Raw genomic sequence first — 11,687 nt, forward strand, 5'->3', positions numbered from 1 at the left:
GCAGAGTATGAGGTTTTGAGTTTAATGTGAGCTTTTACTGCCCCGGGTGGAGTTGAAGAGCCTCATGGCATGGGGGAGGAATGATCTCCTCAGCCTGTCCGTGGAGCAGGACAGTGACAGCAATCTGTCACTGAAGCAGCTCCTCTGTCTGTGGATGATGCTGTGTAGTGGATGTGTTGGATTGTCCATGATTGATAGCAGCTTGTTTAGCGCTCGTCGCTCAGCCACAGTTGTCAGACTGTCCAGCTCTGTGCCCACAACCGAGCCCGCCTTCCTCACCAGTTTATCCAGACGCGAGGCGTCCTTCTTCTTGGTGCTGCCTCCCCAGCACACTACTGCATAGAGGAGGGCGCTCGCCACAACAGTCTGGTAGAACATCTGCAGGAGCTTTTTGCAGATGTTGAAGGACGCCAGCCTTCTGAGGAAGTACAGTCGGCTCTGTCCTTTCCTGCACAGAGCTTCTGTGTTGGTAGTCCAATCCAGTTTATTGTCCAGCTGCACACCCAGGTATTTGTAGGTCTGGACAAACTCTACACATTCTCCTTTGATGGTTACTGGTTCCGGATGGGGTTTAGGCCTCCTGAAGTCCACCACCATCTCCCTGGTCTTGGTGGTGTTCAGGTGCAGATGGTTAGCGTCGCTCCATGAGACAAAGTCCTGGATCAGTTTCCTGTACTCCCCCTCCTGCCCACTCCTGATACATCCCACGATAGCAGTGTCGTCTGCAAACTTCTGCACGTGGCAGGACTCAGAGTTGTACTGGAAGTCTGACGTATACAGGGTGAACAGGACAGGAGACAGCACGGTCCCCTGTGGCGCTCCTGTGCTGCTGACAACAGTGTCGGACGTACAGCCCCCCAGTCTCACGTACTGGGGTCTGCCTGTCAGGTAGTCCGTAATCCATGCCACAAGGTGTGAGCCTACTCCCATCTCTGTCAGTTTACCACTGAGCAGCAGAGGCTGTATGGTGTTGAAGGCGCTGGAGAAGTCCAAAAAAGTAATCCTCACTGCACCACTGCCACTGTCCAGGTGAGAGAGGGATCGGTGTAGCATATAGATTATAGCGTCCTCCACTCCTACCTTCTCCTGGTAGGCAAACTGCAGGGGGTCAGTGGCATGGCGGACCTGTGGCCTCAGGTGGTGTAGCAGCAACCGCTCCATGGTCTTCATCACGTGTGATGTCAGGGCGACCGGCCTGAAGTCGTTGAGCTCCTCCGGTCGTGGTTTCTTTGGGACTGGGATAATGCAGGATGTCTTCCACAGCTGGGGGACCCTCCCCCGTTGCAGGCTCAGGTTGAAGATGCGCTGTAGAGGGTCTCCCAGCTCCAACGCACAAGCCTTCAGCAGTCGCGGGGATACTCCATCTGGACCTGCTGCCTTGTTGGGTCGCAGCCTCCTCAGCTCTCCACACACCTGGGCTGCAGTGATCTTGGGTGGGGGGGAGATGTCCTCCTCTGTGCTGGTGTCTAGGGGGGGAGGGTGAGCTAGGAGGGAAGCTGCAGTACTCCGGGGTGGGAACGAGTGGGGGTGGTCAAACCTGTTGAAAAAGTTATTCAGCTGGTTGACTCTCCCCCTATCTCCTTCCATGGCAGCACCCCGCTTTGTGCTGCAGCCGGTGATAGTCTTCATTCCATCCCACACCTCCTTTATGCTGTTGTTCTGCAGCTTCCGCTCCAATTTCCTCCTGTACTGCTCCTTCGCCTCCCGGAGCTGGACTCTGAGCTCCCTCTGCACCCGCTTTAGCTCCTGCTGATCACCGTCTTTAAAGGCCCTCTTCTTCTGGTTCAGAAGGCCTTTGATGTCGCTAGTGATCCAGGGCTTATTGTTAGCATAGCAGCGAACAGTTCTTACAGGAACAACAGTGTCCATGCAGAAGTTGATGTAGTCTGTAGTGCAGTTTGCCACCTCCTCAATGTCTCCCCCATGTGACCCCTGCAGTACATCCCAGTCTGTAGATTCAAAGCAGTCTCTCAGAGCCTGCTCTGCCTCAGTAGACCACTTCCTGAATGAGCGTGTGGTTGCTGGTAGCCTCCTCACTTTTGGTTTGTAGTGGGGCTGAAGCAGAATGAGGTTATGGTCTGCTTTCCCCAGTGCAGGCAGTGGAGTAGCACTGTATGCATCCTTAATGTTTGCATACAGCAGGTCAATGGTCCTATTTCCCCTGGTGTTACAGTCCACATACTGGAAGAAAGCAGGTAATGTTTTGTCCAGAGTCACATGATTGAAGTCCCCAGTGATTAACAGAATGGCCTCGGGGTGCTGTGTTTGTAGTTTGGCCACAGCGGAATGGATGACGTCACACGCTACGTCCGCGTTGGCGCGCGGTGGGATGTAAACAATGACCACAATGGCGGTTCCGAACTCTCTAGGCAAGTAATAGGGACGCAAACTTACGGCCAAAAGTTCGATGTCCCTGCAGCAGGTGGAAATCTTTGTATTTATATGTCCGGGATTACACCATCTTGTATTCACGTACATAGCGAGTCCGCCTCCTTTCCGTTTCCCGCAGGCTTTTGTGTCTCTGTCTGCCCTAACTGTGCTGAAGCCGGGTAGCTCCACGTTGGCGTCCGGGATGCTAGCCGTGAGCCACGTTTCAGTAAAGCACAGCAAACTGCACTCCCTGTAGGCTCTGATATTTTTCACCAGCGCAGCCAGTTCGTCGGTCTTGTTTGGTAGTGAGTTCACATTTCCCATGATCACAGACGGGACAGAAGGCTTGTATCGCCACTTCGCCGCTAGCCGCTTAGCCTTTAGCTTGGCTCCAGCTCTGCAGCCACGATAAGGTCTCCTTACCTCGTCAGGTAAATGTGGGATCTCACCGGCACGGGACTTTTTCAGGGCAAGGAGTTGCTTTCTCGTGTAAACGCGTTTCTGTGCGTTAAAGTCCATATCCATAGAATTAAAGTCCATATCCATAGAAAAAGAACGAAAAGTAACACAAAGTAACACGGAGCTGCTGGAAAGGCTACCACTCGCGACGGCGCCGGAAGTTTATTTCGTAGTAGTAAGTAAGTAGTAAGTAGTAAGAAGAAAAGTCATATTTTATGTTGAAGCAAAAAACAACAACAGCAAAGGTCAAAAGGTATGATAACCAGCTTTTTTTTTTGCTTCTTCAACATACCAGCTTTTATTGTTTGTTTAAATGCATCATCTATCTGATGCGGATTCTTCGGTTTCTTTGGCCAGATTGTTTCATGAATGAATTCCATTTACAGGGACACAATATTATAAGAATATGATCCTGAATCTCTGCTCCTTTTAACTTGTACAGTGGTACTTCGACTTACGAAATGAATTCACTCCGGAAGTAATTTCGCAACATGAATCTTAAGTAGAGACGCTTTTTATATGTACTGTAAATAGAGTAATCCGTTCCAAGCCCTACAAAATCTTAACCCTTTGAAATAATATTTTAAATTATAAAAATGCATCAAAAATGGTAACAAATGCATATTAGAATTACATTGCTGCATAATAATCAAAATATGTATGTAAAAAAATGTTCCTAAACCCGTTAAATTAATCATATTAATTGTAGCAGTCAACAATATGAATGCAATTCACTTGTTTGCCTTGAGATAGTGCTGGTGTGTTGGTGATGAGCGCAGAGAGCGACAGCTTTTAGGACGTTTAATTGTTTACGTTTTTCTTTGCATTTTATCTTCAGTGATCCATGAATCGGAGCAATAACATTTATTTTTTGAATTATATTGAGCATGTATGTTTACTTAAGTTTTGTTTGCGGTCATGCGAAGTGCTTCCTGTGTGAGGTCATTGCTAAAGTGCTAATAATGTGCTAACAACGCTAACGTCAGACGCGGCAGCCCAAAGTAGTATGTTACATATGTGTTTTTATGGGAGTATGTACAATTTTATGTGAGTATGTACAATGTTAGCCATAGCTAATGTCAATTTTATGTTTGTTAGTCCTACGGTGTAAATTGGGAAAAGTGTTGGTAAAATAAGTAAAGATGAAAAGCGGAAGACCACAGTAAACATCGGTGGAAAAAAAAACAAACTATAGTCACGTTTGTGGGCAAGTCGGCGTATGGATAAACTATAAAAATGCATCGCAAACTAACAAATACAGTAGATGTCACGGGTTATGATAACGTATTACATTCCAGCGCTGGTGTCTCGTCTCATATGACAACGTCGTCTTTCGTATCTTGAATTTTCTCTCGTTATTGGAGACGATGTTTTCCCGTCGAGGCGTAAGCTGACTTTTTCGTAACAAGGCGTTCGTAGGAAGAGGTACCACTGTACTTGCTTTCTCTTTTGACAAATTGTATATTTAGAAAGACAATTATAAAATAAATATTAAATATGTATATTGAATGCCCCTCTACTCGTAACCTTTTTTTAGCAGAACATTTCCAAGGATCACTGCAAATGTCATGCATCTAACCTTCATGAAAGTGAAAATTGGTGAATGTTTGTTTTGGGTCCTTGTGGGCTCTGAATTCCTCCTCTGTGTGCATGTGCTTTTTGAAGTCCCTTTTCCTTCCTAGCTTCACCCGCTCTTTGACCCTTGATCTTAGCAGATACTTTGAAGTCCATACGGGTGTGCTGACTCTTTGCTTTCTTGACAGCGACACACACACACACAGTGGGGGCTGCACACATTCAAACAGGGAAAATGCTTGTTGGTAGCACACAGCAACACATTACAAATGCTATGAGGTTTAGAAATGGAGCAAAATATTACTAGTAAAAATACAGGGAGTCCTCAGTCTATGACGATACTGATGTAATAGCCTTCGAGGTTCCAAAAGGTGGACAATGAACTAGTTTGCACAGTGGCAAATACGTGGTCAAGCGTCACCAGACGGGATGCTCAATTATCACCGTGCTTGCTTACTGTTTTTTCTTTGTTGTTTTTTTTATTATATTTATGGGCTGAACGTGTTCTTTTCATGCAAATTTGCTGTAATTATGACTACTTTGCTGGAGTAGGTTAGTGATTAAACCAGGGCTAGGCAACTCCAGTCCTAGAGAGCCGCTATCCTGCATGTATTCCATGTTTCACGTTCTCTAATACACCTTATTGAAATGATTTGGATTGTTATCAGGCTTCGGCAGAGTTTGCTGACGAGCCGACTATTTGAATCAGGTGTGATGTTGGCGAGAGGCATTAAAAACATGCAGGAATGCGACACTTTCTGAACGGGGTTGTCTGATTAAACCATGGCATGCGCTAACATACATGCAAGATTATTAGATTTTCGCATATTTTGCAGGGCTCAGTCTCACAGAGAGCACTGCACGGTTAAATGTTTTATTTTTCTCATAGAATAGAACTCATCCATTCCAGGTTCAATTTAATCTTCTTAAGTGATTATTGCATTTGAAAAAAAATTAGTCCGACACTCTTAATATTCAAACATAGTATTGGATTATTTTTTATGGCACTTGACAGGCAAGGACAGCAATGCATGTCCCACCTTTTTTTTTTTCATCCCGCAATAAGCTCCTTTTTGCTCCGTTGTTGTCTTCTCGTTTTTCTCTGCTGTTGCCAGTACTCTCTTATTGCATTTAAATATTTTGGCCTTATGCCTAAAAACTGAGTGTGTGTCTTACCTTCTGAAATGCTGGTTCCAACCATTGTCATTTGTGGTCCCCACTCATCATGAAAACAAGTTTATATGGAATGTTTACATAGGACGAGCCTCACAAATGGCTTTCATAAGCTTAGTCCTTATCAGTCTTGAAAAACCCGAAGGTTAATTACTTCTACGCAGCCTAGGAGCACAGGTGTAAAAGTGCGGTCCTCAAGGGTCGGTATCCTGCAAGTTTTAGATGGTTCAAACTCCAACACACTCGATCCAAATGATCATTTCATCAGCAAACTCTGAAAGAGGTTGATAATGCTCCTGATCATTTAAATCAGGGTGTTAGCATGAGAAACATCTGAAAGGTGCATGAAATGTATGAACAAAACATGTTTGTGAAAACAGGCTTATATTTGTTGAACGTATGTCTTCCCAGTGTCCTTTCGAAAGGGTCATCCCCAAGCATCATGGAAACATGTTTGTGTGTGTGTGTGTTTACCTTTATAAAAGGTGGTCCCACAAGTGTCATTCAGTAGGTTTCCCCTCTTTAATGAGACATGCGTGTCATATTTTGAACGGGAAGTCCTCACGCATCTTGAAAACAAGTTTAAATGTAATGTTTATGCAAGATGCTCCTCATTGATGTCATTCAGAAGTTCATCTTCATGAGGCATGAAAACCTGCACACGGTAATGACTTCTACAGTCCTTCTATGTGTAGACAAAGTCTTCTTTAAACAGGGTGGTCCATAAGTGTCAAGATAAACTCTTTGTGTGTGTTAGTCCCCGCAACGCAAGTGTCATTCAAAAACTGTATGCTGAAGAACGGTATCGTTGCAAAAATGGGCTCATGAAACATGAAAACAAGTGTGCTAACTGTACAACAGGTGGTCTTTACAAGTGTCATTGAAAAATGTGTGTGTGTGGGAGATACCAAAAGGTCCAAAAGAAGGTTCTTGTCTTTTAATGTTGACTGCATTGCAAGTGTCAATTGCATCTTGAGTAGAAGGTGAAGAGAATGCTGAAGGTCCGTTTGCATTTGGAGACAGAAGACAAAAGCAGCCTTTCAGCGGGCTGACACTAGCTTGTGCATACTATAAATATATATAAATATAAATGATGTTTTTCCTTCTGGTTTTCTACTTTGTAAGTGGACCTAACGTTGCCTACCTGCTGCCGTTGAATAATCCACTTTTGTGTTTTGACTGCTGTTTTATTGACATGACGACAATGCCAAAACATAGTTTTAGCGTTCAACAACAAACATTGCTAACCATGTGTGGAAATTGTAATAGTGTAGGACGCATTGTGGTCACTTTACAAACTTCAATATAAAGATATGAACACACCGCTTTGTCTTTGTTGCAGTCTTTGTGTGTGTGTGTACAGCGATACTTGTGAGAACTTCGAGAATTTCAAGTTTTGAATTGGGTTAGGGGCTAGGAAATGCATTTTATCAATGGGTGTCCTCACACGTATAGCCGTACAAGTGCGTGTAATGTATGCGTGCGTGCACAATGATAGAATTTTTAGATTGAAACGCAAAAATGAATACATTCGATAAATTTCAGCGTAATGTGAGAATTTCCAGAGGTTTCACGCCTGTTGGGCAATGTGTTCCACAGTTTTTCCAAAAATTGCAGTGGGAATTGGAATGGTAGCAATAAAATGAAATGGCATCCTTTGCTTCATTACACACCTATCTACAGATTCTAGTGCCATTCAGCAACTTTCTCATACACAACAAGCCAATGCTGGGGCCTATACTGTCAAGAAGGTAGGTTGCATTGCACAATATTTCGTCAATTAACCATCTAGTACTGCGGAAATAAGTTGCTAATATGTGTGTTACAATAAATCAGTGGTCCCCAACCACCGCTTCGCGTGGGCCGCACCCGAAATAATGTTTTGGAACCGATTTAGTTCAACAGTTGATTCATTAGTGCTTTTTTTGGCTTGTTTTTGGCGCCGCCTCTGGCCGCTGTTGCTATTACATACTGAGAAGGATGATGCGCTTTTAAAAGCACTGATTACTACGTATTATAGGCAATTAGTGATCAGTTTCACTTCCCTGGCACGTTTATACTATTATAAAATACAAAAAAAAATCCCAAACTACCTGCACTATGGAAGTGAGATTTTTTTTTAACTAATTTCTAACTGTTCTAGACCTATAAAAAAATATATGCCATAAATTTTATTTTTCAAAAAAAAAAAAAAAAAACAGTTGTCAAAGCCTTAATACATGTACTGCAGTAATATTTGTCTTAAATATGTAAAGTATAAATACTTTTCACAATTAAAGTATTCAGGTACCCACATACACGTGGATGAAAATTCCAGAGGGGGCTGACGCTCCTTTGCGGTTTTTTCACTTTGCACAAATATATTTGTGTCTGAAAAACACATGAAAATTATGGATATCATTTTGTGAATAAGTTTAAGACGAAACTTTCCCCATGAAAGCAAGATTGAGACTAATCTCGGCAAGATGAGCAGTGCGGTGGTGTTCATGTTACAGAGTCCCACTCGGTGGGTGCAACAGGAAGGTTGCAGATGATTGACAGCTGTACCCTTGTACGCTATTATGGCCACGCGTGCCAGTTATGCGCTACAACTTTAGCTCTGTGATGAGAGCAAATCATCATAAAACATCTCTCCACTCACACATCATATCGTTTTCCTTTTGAAGCTCATCAAGTTTGTCAAATGATATTTGACACGTGATGCTAAAAACACATTTATAGTATGCGATGTATTTGTTCTATATGTAGCTAATAGCTGGCAAGCTGTTGTGAGTTTCCATGGTGGCTTCCTAATATATCAGCAGATGCAAAAATAACACTAATTTGATAGAGCGTGTTTTGATTCTGTTGCTAACAAAAACAGCAGCAAACTGCCATTAGATGTGAGTGAAATAATTTCATAAAGATCATTGTGTTTCGTAAAGATGGCCCTCTTTACCACCAGAGACATTTCATTGCCCTTTTTAACGGTTGGAATTTTTCTTTTCAACCTAGGTTTTACAACCCGTGCTGATTTGTCAAAACAAAATGTTTGTAGGTGGTTACCTGTAGCTCAAACTTCAATGAGATTTTTTTTTTTTTTTTTTGCAAGCCACAAACCCGTTGGCATTAAGCCTTGACCCTACTGGATAAACAAGTTGTTCTACATTTTGAACAAACTGCTCATTCATAAGACAGATAAATAATATTTTGTTGACAAAGTGACATATTTTCTTGACAAATTGACATTATTATTGTGAAATACTATAGGACATAGTTTATTTATATATATATATATATATATATATATATATATATATATATATATATATATATATATATATATATATATGTGTATGTCACTGGCTTTGAATGAGTTAAGTAAGAAATAAAGTATAATATTTTGGCGTCTAAGTAAGGAAGAGTTTAGAATTGTCAATTATCTTGCAGGGAGCGACTAATTAAGAGAGCACCGCTCTATTAACCATGCCAAATGAATACATAAACGTTTATGGTCGAGAGCGTTTTTATAAAGTAATGACACTAAAATGAAGCAATTACCTCTGACACAACCAAAGGGTTCCTCGGACATCGATCATGTGATATTTTTGGAACAGACACGCTCCAAAGCCCCGCTTGGTTCGGCCGCCCGCCTTCAATGCGATTGAGCGATCGGAAGTACGAACCGGCTCGTTCGTTTTTCTGGGCGAGATAAAAGCAACCTTTTTGAATCCACTCAGTGCACGATTAATACACCAGCCGCCACATAACGATTCAGCACTTTCTCTCTTTAATTATTCACTCCCACAAGCATAAATGAAGTGAAGAAGTGCAAAGCAGCACTGCCGTGAACATTTTGCTACCAAACAGTGAACGCAGCACATTCCCATCATCTCCGTTTTGTTTGTCGTTTTTCCTCTTTCCTTACACTTCATTGAATTAAGCAGACTGTGAGGAATAAACATCACTTTGTAGTTTCATAGGCAGCATCAGAAAATGGTTATTTTTGTCAAAAGGTTAAAAAAAAATATTTACAAGATGATAAGACACTATTTGTCAAAAATATTTGAAATAATGATTCAAAGAAGAGGAGCGATGCGCCGAAAACATTTCATCTTGAAAATGTATATCCATATACAGCGTTTATATGCATGTGTCCATATATAGACCGTATAAATATGTTTGTTTACTCTAAGAGTAAATACATTCTACTCTACAATCACGAGAACAACATTGTGTACATTCCCAAACTAAATGTTCCATCCTTGACCAGCAGGTATGTATGTACTGTATGCAACAACATGCTTGACGTGTGCAAATGTGTGGCTACATGAGTGTGTGGATACTCGGCCCATCCCCCGCCGACACGCGGGAAAAACCATCGGATCCGCAGTTATTCTGGTCAAGTGTGCAGGTGAAACGTGATGCCCGATCTATTTGTGATCTATTTCTGCGGGAGTCGGAATACGCTCGCAAAACGCCAAGCCCGCGCGTCGCTTTTCACTCAGTGGCTGCATTTGCACATACGAGAAGACTGCCGTCAAGTAGACAGTATTTTACAGTTTTTTGAAGCAGGGATTATGGAAGTGATTTTATACATACATATACATATACATATATATATATATATATATAAATATATATATATATATATATATATACATATACATACACATATATATACATATATATACACACACACATATATATATATATATATATATATATATATATATATATATATATATGTGTGTGGTGTGTGTGTGTTCTAGCATGTGGCAGTGGAGCCTGGAGGGAAATGAGGAGGTTGCTCAGTGTCTGCCTCATTAATGTGGGCCATCTGGAGAGAGGGCAGGGGGGCATGCACAGAGAGCAGGCAGGAGGGGAAAGTCTCAAATGGGAGAGAAGGTCAGGTTCCACTCAATAATGTTGCAAATTGTCCTCAAGCTCAGCTTCTTCATGCAGATGACAGAAACCTGAACCTGCTCATTGATTTGAAGACAAAAAAAAAAATCAAGGCTGGACGTGTGCCACAAATAAACAAACAAATAAACAATATGTACTACTTTAATAGTAACTTCAATAATACTTTAGTCCAAATTAGGATCCTGGGAGGATTCTGTACTAATGTAAATTTTGTGATATATGGCAGCATTACACTTCCAAAGACCTGAGTCATTTTTAAGTTGTTAAACAGAAATAAGTCTAGTAAAGCCATTTAAAAGTTAGCTTTAAAATTGAAATCGGCACAACTGTCTTTCACTAAGATTCCCCAATACACGTGAAAGTGCAGCAAAAGAACCAACATAAGAAGTACTGCAGGCATTAAAAATCCAATTCCAATTCAATGTGTGCAACGGCAGACGAGAAGAAGTAAAAATATAGCAAAGGTGTCAAAGTGCAGCCACTGAAAATGAAGCGTTTCCACTCCCGCCGTCCATCGGGATAACATTTCCATGTTGAGAGGCCAGTTTGCACCCTAATGATGCAACGCAAACTCATAATTAGTTCCTCTGAATCGTAAAAATGTGCAATAAGTTAGCCGCTAAGTCCACGTTATTGTCCAACATCAAGCCGTTTCGCATCTACCGTGTGTGCTTTTGCTTCAGGTGAACGAGCAAATTCCCCTCAGAGCTGACCGGACATCTTTCATAGATGAGCACACACTCCCAACGCACACGTGTATGCACCACAAACAAACACACAGAGCATTCCCTGCCAGCAGCGAGGCTTTACATGTGCTTTCTCACAGAACGTGTGTGTGATTAGCTGATACGAAGAAGCGAGCACCTCTTGGCTTTAGGCTCAGAACGACATCAAGGAAGGAAGGGCGCGTCATTATATTCTAAGAGCGACGATTAATAGGAGTAATAGCAAAGATAATATTGGTTCTTCTACTATTAGCTTGTGTATAGAAAACTGGAAGAAAGCTATAGTGTGTTATTACAGGTACATTTCACTGCATCATTCTAAAATAATTTATAACAATAAGTTATCCTTTAAAATGTATTTACATACATACATCATAATATTATAGTTGACACATATTGTGTGCGCGCATGTGAACATATATATATATATATATATATATATATATATATATATATATATATATATATATATATATATGT

Source organism: Hippichthys cyanospilos, chromosome 15 (genome assembly GCF_059441005.1).
Source record: "Hippichthys cyanospilos isolate Australia breed blue-spotted pipefish chromosome 15, RoL_Hcya_1.0, whole genome shotgun sequence".
Taxonomy (NCBI): domain Eukaryota; kingdom Metazoa; phylum Chordata; class Actinopteri; order Syngnathiformes; family Syngnathidae; genus Hippichthys; species Hippichthys cyanospilos.